Below are 16,529 nucleotides of genomic sequence, written 5' to 3' on the forward strand. Positions count from 1 at the left end.
CTTGGATTCCCAAGTCTGGATCAACTACTCTTGGCCCAGCCCTTCCTCCCTCCCTACTCAATGAATGATTATTCTGTTGTAGGGTATACTGACATTTTAAAAGATTTCATTGACTATGCATCAACATCTGTATGGCACATGTACCATCTGGAGCAGCAAGTAGGGCACTTGAAATTCTGATTTGATAACAACAACAACAAAAAGAAACATGTTCTTCAGAGATCCATTTAGACACCAGAAAACCAGACTATTGGAATATCTGTAGCGCAGTATATAATCTTAGGATTTTGCTTTATGTTTGAAAAGAGTGATGTGTATTTGTTCAGAGTGGGGTTCCTAATTTTACTTCCATACATCTACGTAAGTATTAAAAATACATATTTCCATAAGTCAATCTCCCAGAATTTGACTAACTCTCCCTTGGGTAGTTTCATGCCAGCTCTCCACAGACAAAGCCAAATCAAACAACTAGGACAAGGATACACACACACATTGTGTAAATGAGCCATTTCATTTTGACTCTTGAAACCAAGTTTTTTAAATGCATTTTCATATGTACAAGCATAATTCTGGAAAAGAAAGGAAAACTGATTTAAATAAAGTTTTTGAGTCCAAGAATTTACTGTTCATGTACTCTGAGGCCAAGAATGAAGGATTCTAAGGTCAAAATCCCATAATCAGAAAAAGTCCTGTTCTGGAAGGTGTGGCCAAGATGGCAGAGTAAGAAGACCTCCTCACACAGGCATACCGAAATTACAACCATTTCCAGAGTAACTGTCAATGAGAATGACCTCAAGACTAGCAGAAAAGATTTTCCACAACTAAAGATATAAAGAAGGAACCACAATGAGATAGGTAGGAGGGGCAGTGACACTGTACAGTCAAGACCCATACATCCAGGTAGGCAACCCACAAATGGGAGGATAATCATAATTGCAGGGGTTCTCCCAAGGAGCAAGGGACCTGAGCCTCACATTGGGCTTTCTAGCCTGGGGGTCCTGTGCCAGGAAGATGAGCTCTCAGAAGGTCTGGCTTTGAAGGCCAGCATGGCTTGTGTATGGGAGAACCAGAGGGCAGTAGGAAACAGAGACTTCACACTTAAAAGATGCACACAAATCTCACACACTTTGAGTCTCAGAGAAGAGACAGTAATTTGAAAGGAGCCTGGGTCAGACCCACTTGCTGATCTTAGAGCGCCTCCCAGAGAGACAGGAGAAACTGGGACACCCCCTAGGGACACAGATGCTGGTTGCAGCTATTTTTGGGTGCTCAGACTACCATGAGGACACTGGTGCTGTCAAGCACCATTTTGGAGTCCTCCCTTTAGCCTATTAGCACCTGAAGCTTACCTGCCCACCAGCTGGTTGGCACCACCCTTGTGACTGCCCAGGCCAAGCAGCTAGCTGCACAGGGATGCAACCTCACCCACCAGCAGACTGGCACCAGGCCCTGCCCCTCCCTGGGACCCCACAGTCAACCACCCCAGGACCCAGCCCTGCAGCAGCCAGCTGCCCCAGGACCCAGCCCTCCCCACCAGCAGGCTGGCACCAGCACTGAGATGGCCTGGGCCACACAGTCAGACATGCCAGGACCCAGACCTTCCCACCAGTGGGCTGGCAGCCTCTTCAGGAGGCAGAGCTTGGCAGCCAACTGGACCAGAAGCCAACCCCACCTACCAGTGTCCCTGCAGTATTTGGACCCACCACAACAGAAGGGCCATTCAGCGCACATAAGAGCATATAGCTTTGATGACCAGAGGGGAGTGTGCTTCTGGGTCCCATAGGACATTTCCTACATAAGGTCACTTCGCCAAGTGTAATCAACCTACCTAATACATTGAAATAGAAACAGAGAATTAGGCAAAATGAGGTGGCAGAGGAATAAGTTCCAAAAGAACTAACAATATAAAACCCCAGAAGAAGAACTAAGCAAAGTGGAGATAAGCAATATACACAATAAAGAGCTCAAGGTAATGATCACAGAGATGCTCAATGAACTTGGAGACGAATGGATGAACACAGTGAGGAGTTTAACAAAGAGTTAGAAAATATAAAGAAGAACCAACAGAACTAAAGAATACAAAAACTGAATTTTTTTTTAAATACACTAGAAGGAATAAACTGCAGATTAGATGATAGAGAGGAACAGATCAGTGAACTGGAAGACAGAATAGTGGACCTCACTCAAGTTGAACAGAAAAAAGAAAAAAAATTGTGATTGGGGATAGTTTGAGAGACCTCTTGCACAACATCAAGCATACTAACATTTGAATTATAGGGGTTCCAGAAGAAAAACAGAGAGGAAGGGGCAGATAACTTATTTGAAAAAGATAATAGCTGAAAATTTCAATAATCTGGGAAAAAACAGACTCCCAGCTACAGGAATCACAGAGAATCCCCAACAAGATGAATTCAAAGAGATCCACTCCAAGACACATTGTAACTAAAATGGTAAAAATTAAAGCTAAAGGGAGAATCTTAAAAGCAGCAAGGGAAAAGCAACTAGTTACATAAAAGGGAACTTTCATAAGACTATCAATTGACTTTTCAGCAGATACTTTGCAAGCCAGAAGGGAGTGGCATGATCTTTTTTTAATGATGTAATGAAAAAACCTACAACCAAGAATACTCTACCTGTCAAGGCTATCATTCAGATTTGAAGGAGAGATAAAGAGTTTTACAGATAAGCAGAAGCAAAGAGTTAAGGACCACTAAACTGGCTTCACAAGAAATGTTAAAGGAACTTCTCTATGTGGAAAAGAAAAGGCCACAATTAGAAATATGAAAATTACACAAAAATCTCATTGGTAAAGGCAAATATACAGTAAAGGTAGTAGACAAACCACTTATAAAGCTAGATGAACCTTAAAAGCCAAAAGTAGTAAAATTATCCATATCCACAATAATTAGTTTGGGGATGCTCAGAACAAGAATGTAAAATATAAAGTCAAAAACACTAAACATGTGGGGGTGGGAGGAGAAAAAATGGTTGTTAGAATGCATTCAAACTTAAGTGATCATCAACTTAAAATAACCAAATATATAGGTCTTATATTAAACCTCACGGTAACCACAAGCCAAACATCTATAAGAAATACACACCAAAAAGGAAAAACAAAGAATTTCAAACATAACACTAAAGATAGTCATCAAATCACAAGGGAAGAGAGCAATAGCAGAAGAAAGGAACAAAAAAGAACTATGAAAACAACCAGAAAGCAATTAACAAAATGGCAGTAAGTATATGCCTATCAATAATTAATTTAAATGTAAGTGAACTAAAGGCACCAACCAAAAGACAAATACAAAGATGTTTGTCGAAAGATGTGGCTGAATGGACTAAAAAAAAAAACAAACAAAACCCATATATATGCCGCCTACAAAATACTCATTTCAGATCTGAAGACACACACAGACTGAAAGTGAGAAAATGGAAAAAGGTATTCCATGCAAACAGAAATGAAAAGAAAGTTGGGGTAGTTTATATCAGACAAAATAGACTTTAAAACAAAGACTGTCCCATGAGACAAATAATAACATTAGAAAATAATAAAGGGATCAATCAGGCAAGAAGATATAACAATTGCAAGTATATATGCACACAACATAGGAGCACCTAAATACATACAGCAAATATTAACAAGCATAAGGGGAGAAACTGACAGTACAAAATAACAATACCACTTACATCAATGGACAGGTCATCCAGATAAAAAATCAGTAAGGAAACACTGGCCTTAAACACCACATAAGAGCAGATGGATTAGTAGATATATATAGAACATTCCATCCAAAAGCAGCAGAATACACATTCTTTTGAAGTGCACAAGGAACATTCTCCAGAATAGACCACAAACTAGGCCACAAAACAAGTCTCAATAAATTTAAGAAGACTGAAATTATATCAAGCATCTTTTCTGACCACAACAATATGAGACTAGAAATTAACTACAAGGAAAAAACTGAAGAAAAAAAAACACAAAAACGTGGAGGCTAGGGCTTCCCTGGTGGCGCAGTGCTTGAGAGTCCGCCTGCCGATGCAGGAGACGTGGGTTCGTGCCCCGTTTCGGGAAGATCCCACATGCCGCGGAGCGGCTGGGCCTGTGAGCCATGGCCACTGAGCCTGCGCGTCCGGAGCCTGTGCTCCGCAAATGGGAGAGGCCACAACAGTGAGAGGCCCGCATAACGCAAGAAAAAAAAAAAAAAAAAAAAAAAACGTGGAGGCTAAACAATATGCTACTAAACAATCAATGGATCACTGAAGAATTCAAAGAAGAAATCAAAAAATACCTGGAAAAAAATAAAAATAGAAGCACAATGATCCAACATCTACGGGATGCAGAAAAGCACTTCTTAGAGGGAAGTTTATAGTGATACAAGCCTACCTCAGGAAACAAGAAACAAGACCTCTGGGACAACATGAAGCACACCAACATTCGAATTATAGGGGTTCCAGAAGAAGAAGAGAAAAACAAAGGGACTGAGAAAATATTTGAAGAGATTATAGTTGAAAACTTCCCTAATATGGGAAAGGAAATAGTTAATCAAGTGCAGGAAGCACAGAGAGTCCCATACAGGATAAATCCAAGGAGAAACACGCCAAGACACATATTAATCAAACTGTCAAAAATTAAATACAAAGAAAACATATTAAAAGCAGCAAGGGAAAAACAACAAATAACACACAAGGGAATCCCCATAAGGTTAACAGATGATCTTTCAGCAGAAACTCTGCAAGACAGAAGGGACTGGCAGGACATATTTAAAGTGATGAAGGAGAAAAACCTACAACCAAGATTACTCTATCCAGCAAGGATCTCATTCAGATTTGATGGAGAAATTAAAACCTTAACAGACAAGCAAAAGCTGAGAGTTCAGCACTACCAAACCAGCTTTACAAAAAATGCTAAAGAACTTCTCTAGGCAAGAAACACAAGAGAAGGAAAAGACCTACAATAACAAACCCAAAACAATTAAGAAAATGGGAATGGGAACATACATATCGATAATTACCTTAAATGTAAATGGATTAAATGCTCCCACCAAAAGACACAGACTGGCTGAATGGATACAAAAACAAGACCCATATATATGCTGTCTACAAGAGACCCACTTCAGACCTAGAGACACATACAGACTGAAAGTAAGGGGATGGAAAAAGATATTCCATGCAAATGGAAACCAAAAGAAAGCTGGAGTAGCAATTCTCATATCAGACAAAATACACTTTAAAATAAAGACTATTAGAAGAGACAAAGAAGGATAGTACATAATGATCAAGGGATTGATCCAAGAAGAAGATATAACAATTGTAAATATTTATGCACTGAACATAGAAGCACCTCAATGCATAAGCCAAATACTAACAGCCATAAAAGGGGAAATTGACAGTAACACATTCATAGTAGGGGACTTTCACACCTGACTTTCACCAATGGACAGATCATCCAAAATGAAAATAAATAAGGAAACACAAGCTTTAAATGATACATTAAACAAGATGGACTTAATTGATATTTATAGGACATTCCATCCAAAAACAACAGAATACACGTTCTTTTCAAGTACTCATGGAACATTCTCCAGGATAGATCATATCTTGGGTCACAAATCAACCCTTGGAAAATTTAAGAAAATTGAAATTTTACCAAGTATCTTTTCTGACCACAATGCTATGAGACTAGATATCAATTACAGGAAAAGATCTGTAAAAAATACAAACACATGGAGGCTAAACAATACACTACTTAATAACGAAGAGATCACTAAAGAAATCAAAGAGGAAATTTAAAAATACCTAGAAACAAATGACAATGGAGACACGACGACCCAAAACGTATGGGATGCAGCAAAAGCACTTCTAAGAGGGAAGTTTATAGCAATAAAATCCTACCTTAAGAAACAGGAAACATCTTGAATAAACAACCTAACCTTGCACCTAAAGCAATTAGAGAAAGAAGAACAAAAAAACCCCAGAATTAGCAGAAGGAAAGAAATCATAAAGATCAGATCAGAAATAAATGAAAAAGAAATGAAGGAAATGATAGCAAAGATCAATAAAACTAAAAGCTGGTTCTTTGAGAAGATTAACAAAATTGATAAACCATTAGCCAGACTCATCAAGAAAAAAAGGGAGAAGACTCAAATCAATAGAATTAGAAATGAAAAAGGAGAAGTAACAATTGACACTGCAGAAATACAAAAGAATGAGAAATTACTACAAGCAACTCTATGCCAATAAGATGGACAACCTGAAAGAAATGGACAAATTCTTAGTAATGCACAACCTGCCAAGACTGAATCAGGAAGAAATGGAAACTATGAACAGACCAATCACAAGCACTGAAATTGAAACTGTGATTAAAAATCTTCCAACAAACAAAAGCCCAGGACCAGATGGCTTCACAGGCGAATTCTATCAAACATTTAGAGAAGAGCTAACACCTATCCTTCTCAAACTCTTCCAAAATATAGCAGAGGGAGGAACACTCCCAAACTCATTCTACGAGGCCACCATCACCTTGATACCAAAACCAGACAAGGATGTCACAAAGAAAGAAAACTACAGGCCAATATCACTGATGAACATAGATGCAAAAATCCTCAACAAAATACTAGCAAACAGAATCCAACAGCACATTAAAAGGATCATACACCATGATCAAGTGGGGTTTATTCCAGGAATGCAAGGATTCTTCAATATACGCAAATCTATCAATGTGATTAACCATATTAACAAATTGAAGGAGAAAAACCATATGATCATCTCAATAGATGCAGAGAAAGCTTTTGACAAAATTCAACACCCATTTATGATAAAAACCCTGCAGAAAGTAGGTGTAGAGGGAACTTTCCTCAATATAATAAAGGCCGTATATGACAAGCCCACAGCCAACATCATCCTCAATGGCGAAAAACTGAAAGCATTTCCACTAAGGTCAGGAACAAGACAAGGTTGCCCACTCTCACCACTCTTATTCAACATAGTTTTGGAAGTTTTAGCCACAGCAATCAGAGAAGAAAAGGAAATAAAAGGAATCCAAATCGGAAAAGAAGAAGTAAAGCTGTCACTGTTTGCAGATGACATGATACTATACATAGAGAATCCTAAAGATGCTACCAGAAAACTACTAGAGCTAATCAATGAATTTGGTAAAGTAGCAGGATACAAAATTAATGCACAGAAATCTCTGGCATTCCTATACACTAATGATGAAAAATCTGAAAGTGAAATCAAGAAAACACTCCCATTTACCATTGCAACAAAAAGAATAAAATATCTAGGAATAAACCTACCTAAGGAGACAAAATAACTCTATGCAGAAAATTATAAGACACTGATGAAAGAAATTAGAGATGATACAAATAGATGGAGAGATATACCATGTTCTTGGAATGGAAGAATCAACACTGTGAAAATGACTCTACTAACCAAAGCAATCTACAGATTCAATGCAATCCCTATCAAACTACCACTGGCATTTTTCACAGAATTAGAACAAAATATTTCACAATTTGTATGGAAATACTAAAGACCCCAAATAGCCAAAGCAATCTTGAGAACAAAAAACGGAGCTGGAGGAATCAGGCTCCCTGCCTTCAGACTATACTACAAAGCTACAGTAATCAAGACAGTATGGTACTGGCACAAAAACAGAAATATAGATCAATGGAACAGGATAGAAAGCCCAGAGATAAACCCACGCACATATGGTCACCTTATCTTGGACAAAGGAGGCAGGAATGTACACTGGAGAAAGGACAGCCTCTTCAATAAGTGGTGCTGGGAAAACTGGACAGGTACATGTAAAAGTATGAGATTAGATCACTCTCTAACACCATACACAAAAATAAGCTCAAAGTGGATTAAAGACCTAAATGTAAGGCCAGAAACAAACTCTTAGAGGAAAACATAGGCGCAACATTCTATGACATAAACCACAGCAAGATCCTTTTTGACCCACCTCCTAGAGAAATGGAAATAAAAACAAAAATAAACAAATGGGACCTAATGAAACTTCAAAGCTTTTGCCCAGCAAAGGAAACCATAAACAAGATGAAAAGACAACCCTCAGAATGGGAGGAAATATTTGCAAATGAAGCAACTGACAAAGGATTAATCTCCAAAATTTACAAGCAGCTCATGCAGCTCAATAACAAAAAAACAAACAACCCAATCCAAAAATGGGCAGAAGACCTAAACAGACATTTCTCCAAAGAAGATATACAGATTGCCAACAGACACATGAAAGAATGCTCAACATCATTAATCATTAGAGAAATGCAAATCAAAACTACAATGAGATATCATCTCACACCGGTCAGAATGGCCATCTTCAAAAAATCTAGAAACAATAAATGCTGGAGAGGGTGTGGATAAAAGGGAACACTCTTGCACTGCTGGTGGGAGTGTGAATTAGTACAGCCTCTATGGAGAAAAGTATGGAGGTTCCTTAAAAAACTACAAATAGAACTACCATATGACCCAGCAATCCCATTACTGGGCATATACCCTGAGTCAACCATAATTCAAAAAGAGTCATGTACCAAAATGTTCATTGCAGCTCTATTTACAATAGCCCGGAGATGGAAACAACCTAAGTGCCCATCATTGGATGAATGGATAAAGAAGATGTGGCACATATATACAATGGAATATTACTCAGCCATAAAAAGAAACAAAATTGAGCTATTTGTAATGAGTTGGATGGACCTAGAGTCTGTCATACAGAGTGAAGTAAGTCAGAAAGAGAAAGACAAATAGCGTATGCTAACACATATATATAGAATTTAAGAAAAAAAATGTCATTAAGAACATAGGGGTAAGACAGGAATAAAGACACAGACCTACTAGAGAATGGACTTGAGGATATGCGGAGGGGGAAGAGTAAGCTGGGACAAAGTGAGAGAGTGGCATGGACATATATACACTACCAAACGTAAAATAGATAGCTAGTGGGAAGCAGCCGCATAGCACAGGGAGATCAGCTCGGTGCTTTGTGACCACCTAGAGCGGTGGGATAGGGAGGGTGGGAGGGAGGGAGACGCAAGAGGGCAGAGATATGGGAACATATGTATATGTATAACTGATTCACTTTGTTATAAATGAGAAACTAACACACCATTGTAAAGCAATTATACTCCAATAAAGATGTAAAAAAAGAAAAGAAAAATCTCAAATAAACAACCTTACACCTGAGGCAACTAGAAAAAGAAGAACAAACAAAACCCAGAGTTAGTAGAAGGAAAGAAATCATAAAGATTAGAGCAGAAATAAATGAAATATTTGAGACTAAAAAAACAGAAGAAAATATGAATGAAACTAATAACTGGTTCCTTGAAAAGGTAAACAAAGTTGATAAACTTTTAGTAGACTAATCAAGTGAAAAGATAAAGGGCCCAAATAAATATAATCAGAAATGAAAGAGAGGTTACAACCAACACCACAGAAATACAAAGGATCATAAGAGATTACTACAGTTATATGCCAATAAAATGGGCAACCTATAAGAAATGGATAGATTCCCAGAAACATACACTCTCCCAAGACTGAACCAGGAAGAAATAGAAAATATGAACAGATTGATTATGAATAAGGAAATGGAATCAGTAATTTAAAAAAAAACTCACAACAAACAAAATCCAAGACCAGATGGCTTCGCAGTTGAATTTTACCAAACATTTAAAGAAGAGTTAACACCTATCTTCAAACTATTCTAAAAAATTTGAGAGGAAAGAATGCTTCTGACTCTTTCTATGAGTCCAGCATCACCTCAATACCAAAACCAAAGACACTACAAAAAAAGAAAATTACAGGTCAATATCTCTGATGAACACAGATGCAAAAATACTCAACAAAATATTAGCAAACTGAATTCAGCAATACATTAAAGTATCATACACCTTGATCAAGTGGGATTTATCCCAGGGATGCAAGCATGGTTCAATATTTGTACCATATAAACAAACAGAAGAACACAAATCATATGATCATCTCAACAGATGCAGAAAAAGCATCTGACAAAACTCAACATCCATTTATGATAAAAAAAAAAAAACTCTTCAGAGTTCAGAGTGGTGGATTTTGTAAATTAATAGCCCCAGGCTAGCATTATTAGGGCTTTGTACACAAGCAGTCTGAGAGAGTTATGAGACGGGTTTATTGCTTTAATAAAGAATTACAAACATCAAAAAAAAAACTCTTCAGAAAGTCGGTATAGAGGGAACATACCTCACTATAATAAAGGTCACATATGACAAATCCAAAGCTACCATCATACTCAATGGTGAAAAGCTGAAAGCATTTCCTCTAAGATCAGGAATAAGACAAGGATGCTCAATCTCACCACATTGATTCAACATAGTATTGGAAGTCCTAGCCACAGCAATCAGAAAAGGAAAAGATATATAGGGAATCAAAAATGGGAAGGAAAAAGTAAAATTGTCACTGTTAGCAGATGTTATGTTACTATAGCTAGAAAGTCCTAAAGATACCACCAAACAACTATTGGAACTAATAAATGAATTCACTAAAGTTGACGACAGAAAATTAATGTACAAAAATCTGTTGCATTTCTCTACACTAACAATGAACTATCAGAAAGGGAAATTTTTAAAAACAGTCCCATTTACAATCACATCAAAAAGAATAAAATACCTAGGAATAAATCTAACCAAGGAAGTAAAAGACCTGTACTCAGAAAACTGTAAGAAATTGATGAAAGAAACTGAAGATGACACAAACAAATGAAAAGATATACCATTCTCATGGCTTGGAAGAATTAATACTGTTAAAATGACCATACTCAAGGCAATCTTCAGATTCAATGCAATCCCTATCAAAATACCAATGGCATTTTTCATAGAACTAGAAAAAATAATTCTATAATTTGTATAGAAACACAAAAGACCCCTAACAGCCCAAATAATCATGCAGAATGTAGGCACTGATGAGGTGGGGCAGATGAATCTCTCAGGCCCCTTCCTCTCCAGGCTCATTGAATTTTGCAGAGCCCTAACAGAACAGGGTAGATACTGTATTCTACAACTCAATACCCTGGCATTCAGCTAGCTGTTGTGCCTCTACTTGGAACATCAAATTTCAAAAGGAAAAATAATTTTTGAAAAACAGCAGCTAGTATTTATTAAGGATTTGCTCTATGTTAAACACTGTATTCAGTGTTTTTTATATTTTATATGTAAAATATTAATTTTATATAAAATTATATTTATAAAATATTTATATAAAACATTTTATATTTTTTATATCTCATTTAGTCCTCTAACAACCCTGTGAAATTGGTATTATTATTAGCTCCATTTTACTGATGAGGAAATGGAGGCTCAAAACTGAGGTTGTGACTACCCAAAATCACACAGCTAGTAATAGATTAAGGTATCAAAACTAATGGTATTTACCTCTAGACTGCAGTGCTCCTTCCTCATCCACCAAATTACCTCCTAATACAGTCCATATACTCTCTCCACAGAAACAATAACAAAAGCTTTTTTTTAATACCTAGAATGTGCCAGGCACTTTGCTGTTTTTCTTACAATATTTTATTTAATGCTAACCACAAAATCCAATACCCTATTACTTAGTGCAGAATGAAGCAATATGGTTAGTAGTTAAGAGTGTAGGTTTAGGAGTCAGACTAACATTTTACAGATGAAGAAACCAATGCTCAGAGATGTTAAGTAACTTGCCCAAGGTCACACAGGTAGTAAGTGGCACAGCTGAAATGTGAATTTAAGATTATCTGACTCCAGAGGTTTATACAAAAGAAAAATCTTTTTTAAATATTTCAATGCAATGTTAAGACAATTTTTCATCAAAGTTTATGATGTAGAGAAAAGGTGTAGACACTTAGCTTCTTTTGGCATATTATCTTTCCTCTGTCCCTCTCTAGGTGACAGAACTTCACATGCAGTAATTTGTACTAACATGAGCATGAGACAGAGCCTAGGCACTGTGCATACATAAGCCAAACAATGCAAAAAACTTCCAGTCATCTGAACCAGTCATGCCAGATTTATGAAGAGAAAAGGGCAGACGATGTGACCAAAATACACTCTCGCTGAGAAGCACTTTTTGTCCACCTCCACCCCCACCCCCACTTTATTGTCTTGTTAAACAAGAAATGTGGCATAAAGCACATGGCTTATATCACAAGCAGGTCACATGTGGTGCTGGTGATGTGTAGCTCTTATCTACCCCTAGCAGATTCACTTACAGCTCTCTTCTGTCTCTGCACATTTTCCTGAATATAAACATGCTTGCTAAGTGTTCTGTACCTTGCTTCCATTCTTTCCCTCCACTTGCCTTGGGTAGGGAACACACAGCATTCTGGGACCAAACATGAGGATCCATAGTGAGACAAGAGTCTTCTTTTTAATAAAAAGGGGGAGGTCTACTGTGTCTCTGTTGCAGATAGCATTAGGGGAGGGGGAGAAGTAGTCAGAATATTAAATCACCCTTCTTTGTATGCATGGTCAGATTTTCTATTCGAAATTCACCAAGCTTTGAAAACATGTCGCTGTGCACTGCCTCCAGGCTTGGCAGCTCTTCTTTTTCTGTTGGAATGAGTTCCCAGCCTCAGGGAATAGTTCCTTTAGATGTCAGCTACACACCTTGCCCAGACAAAGCTTCTAACAGCTTGACTTATTCCAAAGAACCCCATAGCAACTGAAAGGCTATTAGCATGGTTAGATGTCAGGTAGGATGAGCTGCATCTGCAGAAAGGTAGAGAAATGGCGATGGGAGGGATATTGTTGATAGAAGCTTTACAAGTGGGATAAAAAGCCACCAATAATTTGTTGTTGAAGAGTCTTAGCTCTTTTCATCAAGGTGGCATGAGGATCAACATTGAGGTTAACTTCTGTAGAACTCTTCAACTCCAGATTTTAGTGTTCCAAGAAAAGTATACTCCTTAAGAAAGACTGAAATCTTTCCAATATGATACTTGGAAATAGCATTATGAGACTGTTGACTTGAGGATGTCAGCATTCCCACCTACACGTTTACTCATTTGCACAATCCTTAAGCAAATATTACAAAAATATCACACATTGGGGATTTTCCAAGCATTTCCACAGGGAATGCTTTATCAGACAAAATATGAACTTATTATCCATATTTTACAGGCTAATGAATCAGAAATATTTATTGTGAGCCTACTATATACATCAGATACACAATCATACTAGTTTAGAGTGCATAATGAAGCAGTGGCTTTAGTGGTTAAAAGAACATGTTTAGGAGTTAGACTTACCTAGCACTGAGTCCCCTCTCTGCCATTTACGGACTGTATGACCTTTACCAGATGACTCAACCTCTCTCTGACTCAGTCTCTTCAACTGTAGAATGGAGATCATAACAATCTCATAGAGTTGTTGTATTGAGGAGATAACACATGTAAAGTGCTTGGCACAGCACCTAGCACATATCAAGTATTCAATAAATAGCAGATCTAAGTAGTAGTGGCACTAGTCACAGTGGGGAAAACAGTAGGTATGAGACACAGCCCCTTCCCTCAAAGAGTTCCCTGTCTAGTTGGGAAAATGACTTATCCTAAAAAAAATTACTACCAACACTAGGCAGTAAACTTTGTGCCACATGAGTGGAAAAGAAGAAATTGCTACTCAATAACAAAAAAAGACAAATAACCCAATTTTTAAAAGTGCAAAAAAAAAAAGTGCAAAGGATTTGAACAGACATTTCTCCAAAGAAAATATACAAATGGCCAATAATCCCATGAAAAGATACTCAACATCATTAGTCATCAGAAAAATACAAATCAAAACTGCGAGACACCACTTCACATCCACTAGAATAGCTAGAATCAAAAAGACAGAGGGACTTCCCTGGCGGTCCAGTGGTTAAGACTCTGTGCTTCAGCTGCAGGGGGCACAGGTTTGATCCCTGGTTAGGGAACTAAGATCCTGCATGCTGTGCAGTGTGGCCAAAAAAAAAACAACAACAACTAAGTCCCTAAAATGTTAAATCCGAAAAAGAAAAAAAGACAGATAATAACAAGTGTTGATGAGCTCTCATACACTACTCATGGGAACATAAAATGGTGCAGGCTCTTTGGAAAACAGTCTGGTAGTTCCTCAAAGAGTGAAACAGTTAACATAGGACTCAGCAATTCCACTCATAGGTGGAACCTCAGAGAACTGAAAACATATATTCACACAAAAATTTGTACACAAATGTTCATGTCAGCATTATTCAAAACAACAGAAAGTGAAAACAATCCAAATGTCCATAAAGTGATGAATGGATAAATAAACTCTTCCATATGCATACAATAGAGAATGATTTAGCTATAAAAAAAGGAAACGCTGATATATGGTAAAACATGGATGGAGCTTGTGAAAGAAGATAGATGCAAAATGTCACATCCTGGGCTTCCCTGGTGGCACAGTGGTTAAGAATATACCTGCCAATGCAGGGAACACGGGTTCGAGCCCTGGTCTGGGAAGATCCCACATGGCGTGGAGCAACTAAGCTCATGCACCACAACTAATGAGCCTGCGCTCTAGAGCCTGTGAGCCACAACTACTGAAGCCCACGTGCCTAGAGGCCGTGCTCTGCAACAAGAGAAGCCACCGCAATGAGAAGCCTGCGCACTGCAAGGAAGAGTAGCCCCTGCTCACTGCAGCTAGAGAAAGCCTGTGCGCAGCAGCAAAGACCCAACATAGACAAAAATAAATAAATAAATAAATATATTTTTTAAAGTCACATCCCATTCATATGATTCTATTCATATAAAGCTGTTTTAAAAAAGAAGGTGCTGTAAGAATTTGGAGGATGATGAAATCACTGCATATTGGAGAAGCAGTTCTTGAGATGAACAGAGGATGTGCAGTATTTCGAGAGCTAGAGAAGAGAAGATACGACATATGTATCAGTTAGCCGTTGCTTCATAACAAGCCACCCTGTAACTTATGGCTTAAAACAACAAACATTTCTTCTCACTCATGTATCTGAGTGTCGGCCAAAGATCAGTTGATCTCAGCTGTGCATGGCTCCAAATGGTGGATATAGACCCGGGTCTTTCCCACATTTTTCTCATCCTCCTTGGACCTGCAATCTGCCCAGGGCAAGTTCTTCTCATGTGATGACAGAAGCACACAAGGGCAAGCCCAACCATGTAAGCCTTTGCTTACCTCATATCTATGAACATCCTATTTGTCAAAGCAAGTCACATGGCCAAGGCCAAGGTCGAAAGTAGGGAAGAACTGCAAAGTCTCATGACAAAGGGAAAAACACAGGGAAGAATGGAAAATTGGGACCTAAAATCCAATCTACTACAGTATTCCAGATAGAAAGAACATTAATTCATCTGACAAACATTTACTGTCTACTCTGAGAACCAGGATGCAACAGAAAACAAGTCAGTCATATACTTGCCTTCATGTGGATCATAGTAGGCAGTGAACCCAAAAGAGCAGGTTTAAGATGGACCTATAAACTAGGACCTATAAACAACAAACCCAAGTGCTCAGAGGATCCAGACTTGTGAGATGAATTCGTTGAAATGTGAGGCAGGACCAAGATGAGTTGGGAAGTGCAAGTACAGTCTAAAGGTGACAACTATTACTCAGCTTCAGCTGACTGTTACCAGGAAGAAACATGAGCTAAGTCCTTATGTCATTCACATAATAATCCCTCCTGTGCAAGCCAAACAAAACTCCTGAGGGCATGATGTAGCCTGAGAGTCACAAGTTTGTTGACATCTGATGTGAAAAAGAAAATTGGGACAAATATGCTAATTGCTTTGATGGAGATTCATATAATGTGCAAAGGGAGTAAAAGAGAAGGAGTGCCTGTGATCGCTTAGGGGAATCCAGGAAGGCAGCAAAGAGAAGGGAACACCTAAGTGGACTCTCTAAGGGCAGAATTCAGAGAGTTCAGGCAGAAAGAATGCATGCACAAAGGTATGGAGGATTGAGAGAGCATAGTGTGTTCAAGGAACTGCCAGTAAGTTAATATAGCTGGAGTGTAGGATTTTGGAGAAGGATGTAAGTGTCAAGAAATGAAGCTGATGGGTTAGAAAGGCACCAGATCATGGATGCTCTTTCAGGTCATGCTAACTTGTTTAGACTTTATCCTGAAGGGTTGTGAGCAGGGTAAGGACATTATCAGATTATCTGCTATGGATGTGATGGATTTGAGGCAAGAATGGAAAGCTAGAAGACCAGTTAAGAGATTATTGCACTAGTCCAAGTGAATGAGAAAAAGAACTAAACTAAGTCAGTAACAGTAAGGATGGAAAGACCAGATAGATAGGAGAGGTGACAAGCAGGCAAAGACTAGTAAATGTGGTTGAACATTAGATGTTGGTAGTAGAAAGAAAACAATAGAATGAGACCAGATTTCTGGGATGAGCAACTTGATGCAATAAAATGTTATCTATGGAGATAGGGAAAACAGAAGAACATGTTGGGGTGGTGGATTGATTTGATGAGTTTAGTTTTAGACATACTATGTTTGGGGAGAGATGTCTAATACTCAGTTGAATATGC

This window comes from Lipotes vexillifer, unplaced genomic scaffold (genome assembly GCF_000442215.2).
Source record: "Lipotes vexillifer unplaced genomic scaffold, Lipotes_vexillifer_v1.1 scaffold215, whole genome shotgun sequence".
NCBI lineage: Eukaryota > Metazoa > Chordata > Mammalia > Artiodactyla > Lipotidae > Lipotes > Lipotes vexillifer.